This window comes from Hermetia illucens, chromosome 1 (assembly GCF_905115235.1).
Source record: "Hermetia illucens chromosome 1, iHerIll2.2.curated.20191125, whole genome shotgun sequence".
Taxonomy (NCBI): Eukaryota; Metazoa; Arthropoda; class Insecta; order Diptera; family Stratiomyidae; genus Hermetia; species Hermetia illucens.
The window spans coordinates 63,428,319-63,446,917 of NC_051849.1; the positions used below are offsets into that span (position 1 = coordinate 63,428,319).

The following is an 18,599-nucleotide window of genomic DNA, read 5'->3' on the forward strand; positions in this document are numbered from 1 at the left end:
ATTCCTCTGAACAAGGGCATTTTCTGCGCTCTAGGTGGAAAACAAGGTTCCCTTGGATATGCCTGCCAAAGGAGCAGGAGCGAGGAGGGAATCCGAAGGAATTAGGAGGCCCAATTTCAATAAATACATTAAATTCCCTTCTTACCTTTATGAAATCTTATGGGAAATTTTACTCTTACTCCAAATTGTTCACAACGTAGAGATCTTCCTGGTCCTTGCTGCCAGGGGAATTGATTTTTTTCGATACTTATACATTCAATGTTTTTGTACATTCTCTCCGATAGCTGGTTCTGTGACTCCATGTGTACTATCCATCCGGGTCAACGGTTCGTACGAGTGGTTGCACTTAAAGTAGATACTCCGTTTGATGTGCTTTCGAATTGCAGTATTCCAACGTCATATGAGTATTATCGGAAAAGAAGGAGTTTATCGTTGATTTATAGGTGAAATTCTCTTTTGGAAATTTTTAGTTGATAGCAACCAAGTGTGTGGAAATGAGTTTACTTTGTGAGCTTTATGCTTTCACTCAGCGTTTGCGGGAATCAACTTAAATTCAAAGACATACTTCCTCGCTGGTACACTTCATAGAAATGCTGCTGAAAGTTTGATAATCATATTATGTTTTATCCTGTGAGAATGAGTTCCAGGCCAAAGAAGTCAGATAAAAACTATTTTATTATTATTTTCCCCAAGATTTAGGCCATCGAATGGCAAAGTGTACATATAACCTAAAACGTAATTTTTTTATTATTTATTAAATGACCCAGAAAGGGTTTAAACTTTTTATGTTGCTTCTTCGATATGGTAAGGAAAAGTTTAGATTCTTCCAAGAGCAAACCCAATATCCCACACTGAAACAAAGTGTAATAGAGTCGCCGATTGATAATGAGAGCAATACTTAGTAGCTAAACAAAGTTATCATCAACGGCGTGGAAACCGCTCCACAAAACTCTACACTAGAGGTGCGCAAAACACCGTCTTAGTAGGTAATATCATGCCACTTTCTAAAAAAGGTAATATTACAAAGTAATCTCACAAACATCACCTTTAATTGCCTTAACCGCGCATCTGATGTTATTATCACCATTAAATATTAACGTTGTTCAGGCCATAGTACCAAAAATCACTTATTACTAGAATAATTTGGCATGCATTTATTACATCCAAAGCGTAAAGTATACGACAGCCCCAAATAAGTATCACTAAAGAAGGAATAAACCTTTCATGCAAGAGGAGAAAAAAACGAAAGATCCGAAAATGATATCTGATAATAGATATTAGAATATTTTCAAAAGCAAAAATCAGGGACTCGTGATTTTTGCGAACGAGCATTACTTTACTTAGATGTAACCTTGCCTATCACACACAAAATTGAAATCACCCTTTCACATCTAAGCTGGCCAATGGAACAGATTGGCAATTGATAGTCGATATCAGCACTCGATAGTCGCCTTGGCAGCTTGTACTAGAAAATATTACGGAGACCAACGCCATACAGCAGCCGACATTTATTCTAATCCATAACAACACAATCTGTAACTTAACGATAAGAATCTGCATCCCCATATGCATATGCACCCCCAGCCCAAAAGCAACCCAAAGCCAACCTAGACCAAAACCAAAGCTCGTCCGAACCGAAGCGAATCTAAAGCAAGCCCAAGCCAGTCCGAAACCAGAGAAAAAGTCAGCCCGATGCCAGCCCGGAGCCAACCTAATGCAATCCCAGAGCTAGCCCGATTTTCGGCGTCGGCATCGATAGCTGCGGCACTTGTACTACGAAAAGTGCTAATGTTAGGTGAAACTAGGTAATGGAATGATACTCGGTAATGAGATGATGCTAGGTAATGGGATGCTGCTAGGTAATGGGATGATGCTTAGTAATGCGATGATGCTAGGTAATGCGATGATGCTTGGTAATGCGATGATGCTTGGTAATGGGATGATATGATGAGGTAATATGATGATCTTTGGTAATGCGATAATGCTAGGTAATGTTAGGTATTGCAACTTTGATAGGTAATGCGATGATGCTAAGTAATGTGGCGATGCTTGGTAACGCGGCGATGCTTGGTAATGAACTAATGCTTCATAATGCTATATTTTTAGATGATTTTGTAATGTTTGGATCGTACTCGGCGACGGTATTGTAATATCATACTTTTGAAATATTACATTACATTACCTACTCATCTCTACTTTAGACATTTCGGTTTTCGTCGGTTTGGCGTCTTGATCTAGGCTATTGATCCATATCAGTCATGGTCTGCCACCTATTTTTTTCTACCATAATTATTGCCCTCCACACAGATTGAGTAACCCGCCAGCTGCCACTTATTAAATCGGATTTGATCCATAACGTTGGTCTATGTATAGGCAACGGAATCGTCCATTATTCTGTAGAGGATCAAAAATTCTTCGCAAAATTCTGCCGAACGCCACTAAGAGAGCACAATTCTTCGTGCTAACAACCCAAGTCTTCAAGTTAATATCATTGTCTTGAATACCTATGTAAGACGTTTCGAACGAAACAGTTGTAAACTGTAATAGGTTCAGTTTGCTGCCAATATCAATGTGTGGATTTGAGCGTTGATTTCACCTGGCCTCGGATATAGGTCGTAGTTAGGCTAATCAGTCTTATCAATTTAGTCGAGATATCATCTCTCATGGTCATGTACAATTTTACTCTCACTGTGACTGAGAATATAGTCGGCCTCCGCCCCCAGATGAAACCTAGGGACTTGCGACTGAACCCGGAGCTGCGTTTTCCATCATTCGGTGAAGCGAACGCGACGTTGATTTGAGGCGCAAACGGGCTTCAACCTGGATAAGGAAGAGGTAATGTTCTTTAGAGGTATTATCTCAGACCACCGCGTAAATCTGTCGATGATTGTGAGGCAATACCTGAAACTGTGCGAGTCTCGCAAAGGACCTACGATGTCGAGGTGTAAGGTGTGGAACCGTTTCGCAGTGCGGGGAAATGAGCCCACTTCTTTTCTTACATGCCTGGAGACTTTACACTTCTGCTATGCGATGCACTCTCTGGCCCAGGAGTTGATGTCCTTATTCATGGAGGGCCAGAAGTATTTCTCGGTTACTAACCGATTTGTCGTCCTGATGCTTGGATGCGCTACGTCGTGAAATGCGTGGAACACTTCCCTGGGAAAGGAGGCCGGAATATATAGCCGGGGTCCTTTTTCCGAGGCAACTCCCGAAATTTTTATTTGGGGTTAGGTTTGAGGCTCTGAAGTACTGCGTGATCCACAGTCGAATTAATGCTGTTGCTAACCCTCCTGCGCCACAATTTGCTTGGATATAGGCCGATAATGTTCTGGGTGTATGGCAGATGTTACTGAGCAACATGATGCCTCTATACTTACTGCATTGAATGATATTCACCGAGATAATGCCTCGTTACCAATCATCAGCCATTGATATCTGTCCCAAACCCTATGTGTAGCGATACTGCTCCAAACACTCAAGCCTTTTGTTAGACTTATTGTACTATTCCCGGAAGTCGCCTATTTATTGGCCTCTCGCCTGCGGCATTCGCAGGCTTTTGCGAATTTAAGAACATACTCCAAAGGCAAAAAGTGGGCAGATTCCTCGTTGCAGAAAAACCTTGCCGAGGTACCTTCGTTTCAGGTCTGAGGAGTCCATATAGTTGCATATAATGCGCAGGACCGCCTCCTCCCCCTCCTTACATTGGTTGTATATGGGTGAGACCACCACTCAAAAATTTTCAATCTGACTAGGTTTTCATGTCATGTTTGTGACTAGGGTTTTCATGTCCTATTTTTTAGGTGACAACCAAAAATGTCGCTCTGGGAATACCCGCCCCCAAGTTCCTTCGCCAAGATTTTTACATGTTGTTTCCTTCGGCTGCGTGAATCCCTGAAATTTCCCTTTCAAAGTAGACTTTCAGGATATCGAAAACTGGTTTCTGGCCGCGCCTTTGTAGATCCAGATCTTTGGCGGTTTCCTCATTAGTAGCAGAATGTTTTGTTCAATCAGCCAATAAAATGGCATAACGAGTGACTGGAATAACCGCCATTTTTCCCCCATTTTTCGCCCATTATCTCTTCTGGTGATTAAAACGTATTTCAAAGACAAATCTGAAAACTGGCCGCCCTGTGAACAGCCTGATTGATGAATGACGGGATAGTTGGCCACTTTTTCACGCTCGATATGTATCGAGCTTATATGTGTTGTTAGCCGCTCTCCGTTTTTACCGCCGTGGTAGATTTAGGATTACTTCGAGTGCTGCAGTCGGCGCAGTAGTCATTGTCTGATCTTCTGAATTTACGCAAGTAGCTTGTTGCTGTAAGCAAAGTGCAGCCTCGGCCACCAGACGATGGGAGCATACATCAAAATAAGGTTTATTATGGTCGTGTACATCCAATGAATATATAACGGTGAGAGTCCCGAGCGGAACAGTTTTTGTAAGCTGAAATAGGCTTTCCGCTCGAAACGTCTCACCATAGGGTCAAAGCTCTTAATGTACAAGACAATGATCTTGCCAGTTCTTATGTATTGCTCGGAGACTTGGGTTCTTAGTAAGAAAAATTGTGAACTCTTGGCCGCGTTCGAGAGAAGAATCCTCCGAAGAATTTTGGCCCCCTACGTGAGGATGGACGATTCCGGAGCCTACATAACGACGAAATCTATATCAATAGGTTACGGTGGGCGGGTCACTTAATTCGTATGGATGAGGATGATCTAGCCCGGAAAGTCTATGAGGGCAATATCTATGATAGTAGTCGTTTTAGGAATAGATGACATCAGTCTTGAAAGAAATCGTTATTTGATGGTCGCCTCCTTTTGCTTCTATATACGGCTCTAATTGCGGAAACTGTCGAAAGTAGGTGGTATATTCAAAGCCCGTTTTTATCGATGAGCATTTACTTCCATGGAGTCTCGGGAGGATCTGTTTGTTGTTATCTGGTTCTTGGTTTTGCTCGGAAAAGCAAAGTAACATTTTATTGTTTAGGATAAGTGAGGGATCCTAAGTCCTAGATCCTGGTCCGGTCCAACAACAGGTGGATGTGGACTTAGGATCCCTTACTTGTCCTAAACAATAATTTAGCTTTAACCCAGCTTGGGTTTAAACTATTGGCGGTTTCAGTGGATATAATTCGCGCCCTTGGGGTGTTTTTCCGAATATATAAAGGAGCGTTTTCCATCTGTTGCCACTCACGGTCACGCTGGACGAAACCGTTTGTCCCTATACTTTTTAAAGTAACATTTAGTGATTTAATTTGTCCAAATGATCTAAGCAACTCGGTTGACAAATATTGCTAGATTCGACGTTGCTCTGTTCAGTTTCAGGGAAAGCGCAATTATTTGCTCGACTATCAATGTAAGAATACCATAGATTCTGGTTCCTGTTCCTGTGTGAAGCAAATGCCTTGAATTTATTCAACTATTCACTAATGCGTATCTTTTTTTTTTCTCGAGTCTTTGTCCCGTTCACAAGCGGGGTCGGCTCGCCGTGATCGGTTTCGCCATTGGTTCAATCGAAAGCCTAATCAGGATGCAATCGCGAGGCTTTCAAAACCCCATTCAACGTATCAAACCACCGTCGTTTCGGTCGGCCTTTTGGTCGCTTCCATCGATGTTCACACTAATCTTGACAAGTGTGAAGTGAATTCTCGTTAGCGCCAATTACGTAACCATACCGTCGAAGACAGCTCTGTCGCAATATTTCCACGATCGTTGCAACCCCATATCGATCGCGGATATCCGCATTTCAGATGTGTTCAAAACATATCATCCCAATAGTCTAACGCAACATCTTCGTCTCCGTTACCACAGGACGCCGCTCATTGCCTTTTATAGTCGGCCAACACTCAGAACCATAGAGAGGGGAAAGACGGACGATATTGCGGTCAATTTTAGATTTGAGACATTCGATGATACATCGACCACACAGAATGCCACTCCATCCAGGTTACGCTAATGCGTTAAACAATTTCATAACACAGTTCCCCATTAGCGGATAGCATTGGCTCGAAATGTTTAAATCGCTCAGTTCTGGGCAGATCGCTGTCGCTGACAGTGATTGTGCCTGTTCCATGGGGATCGGCCGTCAAAAATTCAGTTTTATTCAGATTTAATCTGAGACTGTGTTGCATTAGGCGATTATTCCATTTTTGGACAAGTTGCTGTCCTTAACTAGAACAAAAAGAAGCGGTAAGGGGACGCTTTCTTGATGCAAAAACCGAGACAAGAAGCGGCTTTGATACACCCGCCACACTTCGAACTTTACTTTTCATATCGTGATAGAGCAATTGAACCCAGCGTACGAAATCTTCTGGTACTAAGTGTTGTCGTAGAGTATACCAGATGGACTCGTGTGGCACACGGTCAAACGCTTTCTCTAGATGCAGAAATGCAATGCAAAGAGGACGATGCTTTACACGGTGTTTCTTCATGTGTATCCGCGCATCGTGTATTCCGTTAATAGTTTCGTAGGTCTTGACAAATCCGGCTATTTCAACGATTTCACGAACACGATTGTCAAGAACGCGTTCACCGATCTTCATGGTATGGGAAAGTAACTGGATCAGACGATAATTTGAACACTCTGCTATATTACCTTTCTTTTTCTATATTGGAACTGTGGTACTTTCTTGCTAGTCAGAAGGTGCTTTACCTTCCTGAATAACCTGATTAAAGAATTCATTGAGCCACAGTGTAGGGTCCCAGTTCTTCGCTTTCCAGAGGTCAGATGTTATGTCGGCAGGTCTTGTTCCCCGATTTCATTGGTGTTTTTTTGCTTGCTCGACTTCAGCCGCGCTGACAGTTAAGTCCTTGAGGGTTTTACCTGAGCACCTGTCTGGAAGACTTAATCCCACGGTCTTCTTAGGACACGGATTGATTTTGTGACCACAATCAGAGCCCTGCTGTAACAAGCAACAACGGTACCAGCCTACACCAAGTGCATAACTTAGCATTCATACTGGTGGATGCAAGACCCACCTAAATCTCTACCGAACTAAGGATTATGGCACCCGTGTTGAAACGCAACACCACGCTGAGGCCCGAAGGTCTCTTCTCGCTTGAGCATAACCACAACACCCATGAAGCTCCCACTAAGGGGCCAACCGCAAATAACCGAGCTGTACTCATATACAACGGGAGTTCACCCGAAGTATGAGAGTCCAGGAGCTATCTCGGTTCCCAAGGTACCAGTATACCCCTGGTGAGGTTTCGTGACCAATTTGCCCGACGGTCGGTAAGCAAAGCATCGTTCTTGTGATTAACGCAACAGAAGTGTTCGAAATCCTGTGTGCGTTTGTGTCGGGTTTTGGCAAGTCGACGCAGATCTTTCTCGCCATCCCGAGTGTCCAGTTTATCGTGAAGATGTCTGTAATGGACGGCTCGGGCGACAGCGATCGCTTTCTTTGCTTCCCGGTTGGCATTCTTATGAATTTGCCAATTGGTGAGCGTTTTATCGTCGAGAAACTTTTGGTAGAGGTGATTCTTTTCACGGCCCTTCATTCAACATCGTCATTCCAAAGCCAAGTATCTCGGTTGATGTTGCGCTTACCTGGTTTGGTGGCTGTGAGGAATGCAGAGGCTACTTTGTGGACCATGTTCCACGATTCTTCCACATTCGTTATGGTTGGTAATCGCGAAAGTGAGATCATTTTTTCTTTCTTCTAATGAAATCGCCACCATTTAATGCGCTCCGGGACAGTGCGTTCCTCACGCTGTTTTGTCGGTGGCTTGATTCACAAACCGGCAATCAACGGCGATGTTAAGGTGCGATGCTCTGATAGGGAACAGATTTGCAATCAGTGACGGTGGTAAAATGTCGGCGTCTTATAGTCAATTTGCGTTTTTCTATTCCCACTATAAAATATTGGAAGGTGAGACAATCGTTAGATGCACCATGTATTCATTAAATACAAGGTCATGGGTGTCCGCAAAATTGATTGTACGCTCGCTACCCTCATTGCGCGCTCCAAACTCTCTCCTTATGACACTTCTTACAATCTGCTTTTTCACTACATGGGCATTAAGGTTGCCGAAAATAATAATATAGTCAGAATCGAGAAGTTGTCAGAAGGCACCTTTCTCGGTCGACCTATGGTGAGTATGCGGTAAAGAAGTGAATAGTGCGATCAGATGATATAATGATGAGCTTCGTCAGCCGGTCACCAAATTGTTCGGCTTTTTTAATGGTATCGCGGAAACCCTGTGAGATGGCAATGCCAACACCGTATTGAGTGTGTGGACTACCAAAATAGAGAAGTTCATAGCCATTTTTCTGCGTTCGCATTTTAAGTTGTAGCTTTTGGCACCAGACCATCGGGTTTCTTACAAAGCGCATATCAATGCGCCTTTTCCGAAGAGCTCTTGCGAGTTCCTCGGTCTTTCCAGTTAGGGTGCCAATATTTAGCGTGCAGATACGTATTTGTTTTGCTGGGACTAACTTACTTACGTCCTGACGCCGTTCATGCATCAAGAACCCTTGCCGATTTCTCGACAGGATCCTGTCCTCCTGTGACTTGTTACTCGATCTGATCATGTTGTTTCTAACGACATTGGATGCATCGCGAGACCTGTCACCAAGAGAGATCAGATAAGATTTAGCGTAGTTGAATAACTCCATCTATACTTTATTGATCTCTTTCCCTCTACTTTACTCCGCACTTTATTTTTGCTTTACAGAGGATAGTACAAAGTACGTTGCCTCAACCCCTTCTCCTTTACCTGGCCTTGGGACCAACATGCTATGTTAATAGCATGGCAGAATTTATTCAGTAGTGCGTGTGATTCAATATAATTTCCTAGCCTTCTGTCGTTCTTCCAATAATTCGTGTTCTTCCAGAAGGTCATGTTTGAATAGGGCTACTTATAGTGAACCGATGCCGGGCAGCCGGATTTTGATTATATGCTTGACGTTTCTTTCAAATATCCCCGGAACTTAACTGTTCTGCACTGTACGGATTTAGAGTGACCCTGTCGACCGCTTTGCTGGGAATATGAAATCCATAGCAAGGTCAGTAATAGGAACCGTCACTCTTTCTCAATGTACATGTGATAAGGGTTGATTTGAATTCGAGAAGCTGCTTCTGGAAGGAAAGTTGATTTCACTGTTGTCTTCAGCGCGTATCCTTCGTTATCCCTTATGCTCGTCAGAGATTTCGCCATACTCTCCCGATTATCCCAGAATATATTTGGCTGGGCAAGTAAACATATGCTTGGCACTTATGTTTCCACGATATCAAATAAATTGATATAAATTGGCACGTGACAGAATGACAACCGTCATATAATTTTTTCCCACCATTCCAGGAGCATTTATGAACATATTTTCTCATCATATACAATATATTTTCTGTGACACGCTGACACTATGGTTGTTCAACATATTCAGATAGAAGTCAGGGCGTGCACAGAGGTTACGACTTTTCGTCTGTTCTATATCTGAATTTACGCTTTTCCGCTCATATAAAAGCGAAAAAATCATGTATTGAAACGTGAGTGAAATGCCAAGGAAAGTGGAAAACTGGCCTTGCCACGATTTGATTTATTGAATTCACAATGTGCGACTATTTCAAATATTTTATCTTTCAGTCTGGACCGCTCCCCAGGGATATAGAGATAGCGGTAGAACGTGGACGGAAAGAATCTGCGTGGGGGCGAAGGAGAGGACACCCAGGAATTGGCTTATCATTTGATAATAAAAAATGTTCACAATTTAGATAGATCCCTTCGGGTCGGGGGAAAGAAAAATATGTGCGACACGGAGAAATGTTTGCAAGGGTTGTTTTTCGGTTATTGTAATAAAGTCATGTTCATTGGCATGCGAACTGGATATTAGGGGAGGAGAATTTTTTAGAATTTTATGGTAATTTAGAAAGCAGAATGAATTGATAAATAATGAAATTCAAGTAGAGTAGAGCGGGTCTGCGAGACTGAAGGGATTTCAGCTGGTCTAGCCAACCTTGCGAGGATATATTTAGGTACTCGTATTTTTAGGGGAATAACGAGGAAGGTTTGTTTATAGACGGAGGAGTGATAAGCAGACTAATTTAAATTTCGAATTTTGTGTCCTGTGGAAAATTTATTTGCAAATTTCAGGACTCCCGGAAATGTAGCAAGAATAAGAGATGCTTATGTTTACATAAATTTATGTAATTAATATTTGAAATAAGAGTTCTTTTACATACTTAGGGTGACTTTTGAAGTGGTTTCTGGGTCGAGAAAAAGATTTTATGGATGCCACTTATTTATGAGTCTATTGCACCTAATTTACTCAGTAATGGTTGAGTATTTTAGTCGCCCAATTTGGTGGGAGTATACGAGATCTTTCAAACTTACATTTGTATAAATTGAGTTTTAGGGGCTACGTGCGAAAAGTAGATATACATTTCTTGATTATAAGGGGCGTTGAATGTAAATCCTTGAAACTAGCTTGAATTTTGATAGTGGAGTCGCTTACGAGAGACGCTGGCGGATAATAATCCCGCTAGCGACAAACTGGCGCCTAAGTTTTAGACCAGTCATCAGGCCAGGTTATCAGAGATGGTCATCGAGCATCTAATGGAGGACAGGGGAACATGGTTGATGCCTCGCTTGCATTGATTTTTTAAAGGTGGTCCATGGGTTCCACGTAATAACAAGCGAGGACAGATTTACCAGGGATTTTCTCAGTTCTTATGTCGCTACGATTACGTGAAACCAAGCTGTTGGAGAAGATGTTGATCGACCAAACCGAGCTGATGGAGGAGATGAAGATCGACGGTCTGCGGGGATTGACAATCCGCCTACTCAGCAGATCATATTGAGGGAAGCGTAGATGAATCTGCAATCGGTGGAAGCCGTGCCATGAAAGGGTTTCAAAGTAAATTTTACAATTTATTCCGTAGGACAAGGGACACTTATAGGAACCGACAGCATGTATCCTCGCCAGAAAAAACATCCGAACCGACAGAGACAAAGTCTCGTGCCCTGAAAAATATAGCAAATGGTCATTGCCACGGGAGGTTACGTCTTGGTTTAACGTGAGTAACTGTCGAGCCAGCCCTCATGTATTCTTCGGAGAATCCGGCTCAATAGATGAGGATGATCCAGTCCGGAAAGTCTATAAGGGCAATATCTATGGTATAAAAAGAAAACGAGGCAGACCCTGTCTAAGATGGAGCGATGGCGTAGGTCAGGACGATAGACAGCTTTTAGGAATACCGAATTGGTGGACTTCGGCGCAAAACCGGGATGTCTGGAGTTCCTTATTATTGCAGGCATAGACCAGATAACGGTTGTTGCGCCGTTGATGATGATGATGCTGATGATGAACTGTCGAGTTGACTTAACCTCATGGTCTTCTTAAGACGTGGATTGATTTTGTGACTACATTCAGCGCTCCACTGAAACAAATACAACGGTACCAGTCTATACTTGACTTGCCTAAATGAAGTACGGCATCCGTTTTGAAATGCTGTTCGCTTGAACGTAACCACAATGATCTGCAAAATCCCACTAGGGAGCCAACCGCTATAACCGGGCTGAACGCACTTGAGTCAGAAATTTTCCTGAGACATGTAAATTCAGGAGCTGCGTCGCTTCGCATGGTATCAGTATACCCCTGATAAGGTTTCGTGACCTAATGCTACTTTAGATGAGTTTTCATGCTGACTCGGGTCTGATTGCCCTGATTAGGCTTTGAAGCATTTGCCTACTGCATCACGATCAGCAAATCATAGTGAGTACAGCATATCTCAGCGCCACCACGTAGTTTTGGTTTGGATGACAAGGATGCTGCTCCGTCTTCCTCATCGGCACCGGAGTGGTGTGCTCTCGCTGATAGTGATAGATGGAATTCTACGCATATTGTACACGAGTGAGATGAAGGTGGTGGCGCATGTCGATGACTTGGTGATATTGGTACCCGGGATATTTCCTTTGGTTATGAGCGGAATCATGGAGGGCGCCTTGGGAGATTGCCGACTAAGCCAGAGTTGATGCTGTCTATCACCAAGGTAAGGATACCCGAATTCCACCTCCCGCGATTAAGTGGACAAATATTGGCTCTTACAATGTAAAGTATCGGAGTGTGATCCTGGATCCCAAGTTGAATTGAAAGTTAACAAAGAACCGAGGTTTAAGAAGGCCTTTGTAGCCTTCTACGCCCATAGGAGAATCTTCGCACGGAACGTACAATATAATCTACAATAAAACCAAGTTTGATAGAATTTAAAGAATCAAGAGTTCACGTTCAGCTGGGGCTCTGCAGTCGTACTCGGCGGATGGCCCCAGTGTACTCCTGCATCTCTTCCTTCAGGTTTTCCATATTAACTGTCAGATTACGGCCATAGTGCCGTAAGTCTACGGGCATAGTACAATCCTATACGATGTATCTCGGAAACTTTACTGTGCCACCCCAACGGACCACGCAAGCCCAGATTTAAAAGAAATTTTGTTATCGGCTCTCCACCTTGAGCAGAGTGCAAGATGGACAACGTGTTGTAAGTTTATGATGCAATATTCTTCACCAACGGATCAAAGATAATCTATGGAGTCGGCGCGGGGGTTTTCTCGAATACACATATATAGTAAGTATCTCGGCAATCGACAGTGTTTTTCAGGCGGAGGTCTGTGAATAATAACAGCTTGTCGTGGCTGAGGAATGATCCGAGCGCCAAGCGACTATTAAACTATTGTGTTCAGTGACATGATCATCGCAAGGAGGGTGCCCGGTTGTAGGAATATAAGGGGAATAAGTGAGTTGACGGGTTGGCCAGACTGTTGGCAGTTTCTTGGTGCGCGTAGTTTCCGGCTGAATATTCTGGTACCCTCTAACGAATCTTCTGCTTGAAAACTTCAAATACTTGCAAATTTCCCTCGGAAAATTCCTACCTCAAAATTCACCGGCTGGTTTGTTTCCAATTTGAATGATGCGGCTCGTGATGACCTTTGTGGATGGCTTGAATTCGACCCTTGTCTAATCCAAAATCTATCCCAACATCACGGCTAAACTTGACTACTATTCGTAGCAGACTTCTAAGGTGATTGTCAGTATAAGCATGCAACCTGATGTCATCTAAGTACATCAAGTGTGTCATTTCGCACTTAGCACGTAAGCCACACTTTATTGCAAAACCATGCCCTCTAGCAACATTCAATAGCCATGAAAGGGGGTCCAGTGTCATGCAAGACCAAATGGGACTCATCGCGGTACAGACATAGGACATCGATTAGCCAGGTATGCGGGACGCTACCAAAAGCCTTGGCACAATCGATATAGCAACTAAATAGGTTTCTTTGGCCTCTAGTTCCTTGTCCTACAACTACCGAGTCGATAATGAGTTGCTCTTTACAACCCCTTGACCCAACTCGGCAGCCCTTCTGCTCCTCGGACAGAATGTTGTTGGTCTCGAGGTGCACATTGATCCTTCCACTAATAATGGACGTTATGAATTTGTATATTTTTATGCCAGAAATTCTGCACTCGATCTCCTCCCCTTCTGGTCTTCGAGCTGTTTATGGCTTGTTGAACCTCCTCTTCGGTAACATCCGCAACAGACATCCGAGATACGATCTCATCAGTGATTTGAGATAGAATTCTCAGAGTTTCTGAAGATGCATAGAACGAGGAGTACTTGGTCTATGCAACGGATCCATTTTCGAGAATTCTATACACGGTCTTTGGAATTTGTGTCGAACTTCAGCGGGGAAGCTTTACGGTCACGTGCATTATTTGCGGGAAATGCTCGAAGAATCTCTAGTGTGACAAGGGTTAGAGGTTGTACCGGCCCTCACCGTTATTTCGTAGTAGGAGCGGATGAGAAAGAGGTTCATTTCCTCAGTCCCCTTTATCCACTCGCGAAGCAGCTGCAGCAGGCGGAGCAATGCATCTGGTTATTGTGGCGCCTAGACGTCCATTAGTGGTTTCGACGCCGTGTTGTCCATTACGGGGGTCTCACCCAGTCAGCAAGTCAGACGATACCAGGCGTTTATCCGTATCGGGCCTTAAAATTCCCCTTCTCCTCATTTTTGGCAGTGCATTTTAAACCTAACTGCTAGGTGTGGTGGTAGCTTCCTCAGTGAGTAATCTGTACTGGAAAGTTCCGGCATTTCTCTTACCTACCCCCTTAGACGCTGCGGTGGTGTACCGTCATTCAAACTGAAGCTATCCATCCCGCCTCCTTTCACAACTGGGCTTGGGACCGGCTACGGCCGAGTTATTATCAAATTATTTAAAAATATTATTTTCCTTAATCTTAGTCGACAAACTCCACTGCCCGCTTCTCTACTTAATTTTCTAGTAAATTCAGATTGTACCGCTGTCGCTGTCAAAAATTGTTTTTCGATATCCGACCGCAAGTTGCCCGCTCCGCCACAAATGCATACAAGACCACGGTGGTCTGGTCTGGTCTGGGAGGAGGGAGGAGACCCTCCAGCATTTCCTTTGCGATTGCTCAGCTCAACCTGGAGCTAGCCTGCGGACACTAGGTGAATAATTCTTTGGGGACTTCAAAGGAATCTTTAATTTCAGGGTGGGGACTATGCTATCTTTCGCGAATGTTATGGGTTGCTTTGAAGATCAGAGGTTCCGATGATAGGCTTTTGAAGAAAATTGGCAAAGACTCGCCATTTTGAGCTAAAGTGGTGATCATAGCATCGTTTGTCGGTAGAGCTACATCGAGGCAAGTGTCATTCTAAACAGTGAAATTAATGTGAGTTTTGCATCCTTCAAATATGTTTACGACCAATGTTTGTCTCGCAGATTGCAGTGTTCCTTTTTAGCCACCGATATCCCCCTTCAACTAGTAACAGAACTTAGAAAATTACAAAAAGACGTTTGTTACCCTACATATCTATATTCCATGAAAAAAAATCATATATCTCATTTTTCCATGGCATGATGTCATTCATTGTGTAATGTCCCTCGCAAATTTCATGCCATAAGATTTAAACAAAATCTTAAAAATGTGGGAAAGGGTAGAGATTTCGTAAATTGTTAGAATAGCCTGTGTGGAGGGATTTAGAAATTGTTTGAGACGCACATCGGCGCTATACAACGTCTGTTTCTTATGCCACCCTCTACTCTCACCTTAAATTTCATGTCGGTCTTGACTGTAAGAAGTCGGAGGCTGAAATCTTCAATGACTGGACTATTAAGTTTTTTTTGGAAATTTGATTCTATCAACGATGATCGCTATAATAATTATTCGTACACTTTAAACCCAACATTTCAATTTCAAAAAATGTCCCGCTTTTTGAAGCGAACTGGTTAATATACTCAGTAAAGAGCCACAACGGCGCGGAGAGAACCCCTCCCTGTGGGCAGCACCTAAGACCTGCTTCAATAGACTTCTGGCCGACCGATATTTGGATTTTTCTCCACTCTAGCATGTGAAGGATCCAATTGATTAGCAGCGGTTCGATTCCATGCTGTCTTGCCGCATCACAAATTGCCAGGAATGAGGCATAATTGAAGGCACCTTCGATGTCCATGAGTGCGCCTAAAGCGTATTCTTTTTTGGATATCGCCTTTTCAATCTTTGCTGTAAGTTCATGGAGTGCTGTCTCCGTGGATTTGACTTTCTGGTAGGCGTGTTGCCTATGGTGAAGTGGCCACTTAGGAATCTGTGTATGTATGTATCGTATGTGTATCGCTTATGAACCGATCTACTAGTCTTTCTAGTCCTTTTAGCAGAAAGGACGTTACACTGATCAGTCGAGAGCTTTTTGCGTCTGTGTAGGTGGGTTTTCCTGGTTTGGGAATGAACAACACCTTCACATCCCGCCATTTAATTGGAATATAAGCGTGTGCTAGGCATGCAGGATATATATTCCGAATGTGTAGACCCAGGGCATCCATTCCTTCTATTACTAGCGCAGGGATGATGCCATCCGGACCTGCAGACTTGTATCTATGGAACGAGTTAAATGCTCATTTCACTCGCTCCAGTGATACTACTTTGCATGTCAGATTCCAGTCTCTCGATTGAGGGCTGTGTGCACCTGTTGGCCCCGAGATTAGATTCTGGATGTTGCTTGGGAAGTGTATTTCAAGCAAATGGTTTGTCGTTCCTTCATCGCTTTCTGTGTCCTCCCGTTCTGTAAACGTAAATAACCCAGTTTCTGGCTACGTTCTCTGACCAGAATCGGCTTCAGTTTTGAGGTTGCTTCAAGGGAGTTAGTTTCTTCGCAAAAGCGTTTCCATGATGATCGTTTAGCCAATCTTATGTCCTTCTTTAGAGCCTTCTGTGCCTCTTTATAGCGATTCCAGCTAGCGCCTGAATCACCCTTCAGAGCACGATTGAGGAGCATCCTTGTCGTTCTCCTCTGTTTTCCCAAATCCGAGTTCCACCATGGTGTTTTACTCTTCTTTGGCATCTTGAGCGGACAGCTTTCTTCGAAAGCTTCTCTCATGCTAGTTGTGATCATCTGGGTTGTCTTCTCAATTCCAGTAATGGATTTGATGCGCTTCCCAGGGATCGTGACTCGGACGCTCAAGTCTATTTGATACATCACCCAATCTGTCTTCCTCGGATTCTGAGGTCGAGTGGGTGGAGGTGGATCCATGCCCATAACGAAATCAATGTGTCTGTGATCCGAGAGTGTGATATCGTTTGATACTCTCTACTCTCCAATCAGAGACGCGATATCGGGGGGTGCCACCGTGATGTCGATGACCTCTCGCCTGACCACGTTGAGGAAAGTGGGTTGATTACCCCATTTAGGATCTGCAAATTGGTTCCTACTAGATACTCCAGTAGTCTCGATGTTCGAACTTCCCCAGCATATGTGGTGAGCGTTGACATCACATCCTGCTTTAATTAAAATAGTCCACTTCTTTGCAAACCACAATTTTTAGGTACACCGGAACATAGACTAGGTTTTTTACAATCAATACTCGATAGATGAAATAATTATAATTTATTTATTTTAATGAATCAGTAAGAGCAAACGACTATTTGCACGTTAGAGGCAGAAGAGAATCTTCTCGCTTCATGTGTTTCTTTCTGCCCCTAACTCATGGCACACTTTCCTCGCTAGTCTTCCACTCCCGTGGCGAGCTCTACAAAGTGGATAGTTCGGCGCCATCTATTTGTTCGCATTCGCAACATTCGAAATAAATTTCGAATGCTGCGAATCCTGCCGCGCCACACTGCTATTACCCCTATGCCTCTACTTTTGGTATATTGGATAGCTCTGATGAATGTTCCACTGGGAATGTCTTCTGCGTCGTAGGGAAAATATGCAGAGCACCATAGTATCTCTTCATCTCCCTGTTGACTTTTTATGGTTAGCTTAGCTGATGTGGTGTCGCCATCACATTGGTTGTTAACCAAATTAGCCTGGAAGTCTTTTGAGTCTACCATGGAGGATCGGGGTCAATTACTTTTATTGACATACAACAGGGCAGCATGTTAGAAGTTTAGGCAACTGACTACCCCACCAACAACCCACGGTTCTTGTATGAGGTATATAAATGTCTTGCAGCTGTTGATCAGACGACTGATAAGTGCAGTCGCCGCTTTGCAATGCTGCAAATTTATTTGGGAAATGTCGCACCACATCTACCTTTCAGATGAAGATGCCGAGGGCTGCATGACACTTGTAACGTGACGGTCTCTAGCCCATATTAGAGCCGGCAGCACGATTTTTTCGGAACCTTCTGAACACCGGGTTCGGGAACGCCGATAGTGGCGAAAGTTATCGGCTCTCTCCCCTGTTTTGCTGCCTAGCAGCAACCAGATGGAAGTGTTGAGGTTGTTCTGCACACCAAGTTGTTCCAGAACCCCAGCACCATTCCGCTCTTCTTCTGGAAGCCAGAGGAAGTACTTTTTAATCGATGGAAGCTCACAGACCCTTTTCAAGGTTAATCGCGCACCCTCCCACACATAGTTGAGGGAGGAGCAGTACTGCCTGAGCCACTCGTTCGTGTCTTCGTCGGCAAAGTTCAGCGGCAACATTTTACGGTATACACTTACCGACTCAAAGCAAAGCTTAATGCCTTGGGCGGATGCAGTCCTTACAGCTAGGAGGAGTTTCCTCCTAAGCTGTTCGCACTGCTCAGCTTTCAGAAAATGTTTCGCTAGAAACGTCTCATTACTAGTCGATGATCTTGCCACTCCTCATGTATTCCTCGGAGACTTGGGTTCTTAGCAAGAAAAATTTCGAACCCTTGGTCGCATTCGAGAGAAGAATCCTCCGAAGAATTTTTGGCCCCCTACATAAGGATAGACAATTCCGTAACCTACATAACGATGAAATCTATGAGCGATACCATGACCGTCCGGCTGTGGATAAAATCCGGTTCAATAGGTTCCGGTGGGCGGATCACTTAATCCGTATGGATGAGAATGATCAAGCCAGCAAAGTCTGTAAGGGATATATCTATGGTACAAAAAGAAGACGGGGCACACCCTGCCTGAAATGAAGCGGTGGCGTTGGTCAGATAGCTTTTAGGAATTGGTGGACCACGGCACAAAACTGGGATGTCTGGAGTTCCTTACTAAGGCAGGTCTTTATCGGATACGGTGATGATGATCAAACAAAGCTATTTTATTTATTTTCGGGAGTTTCCTTAGCAGTATAATCTCAATGTGTACTTGCTAATTCGATGAGAATATGAA

At 43.6% G+C, this 18,599-nt stretch overlaps 1 protein-coding gene across 6 annotated transcripts in view; it reads left to right on the forward strand.

Moving 5' to 3' along the window:
* LOC119648308 overlaps positions 1–18,599 on the forward strand; it is a 680,254-nt gene that overhangs the window by 18,212 nt on the left and 643,443 nt on the right. The window lies entirely within an intron of this gene.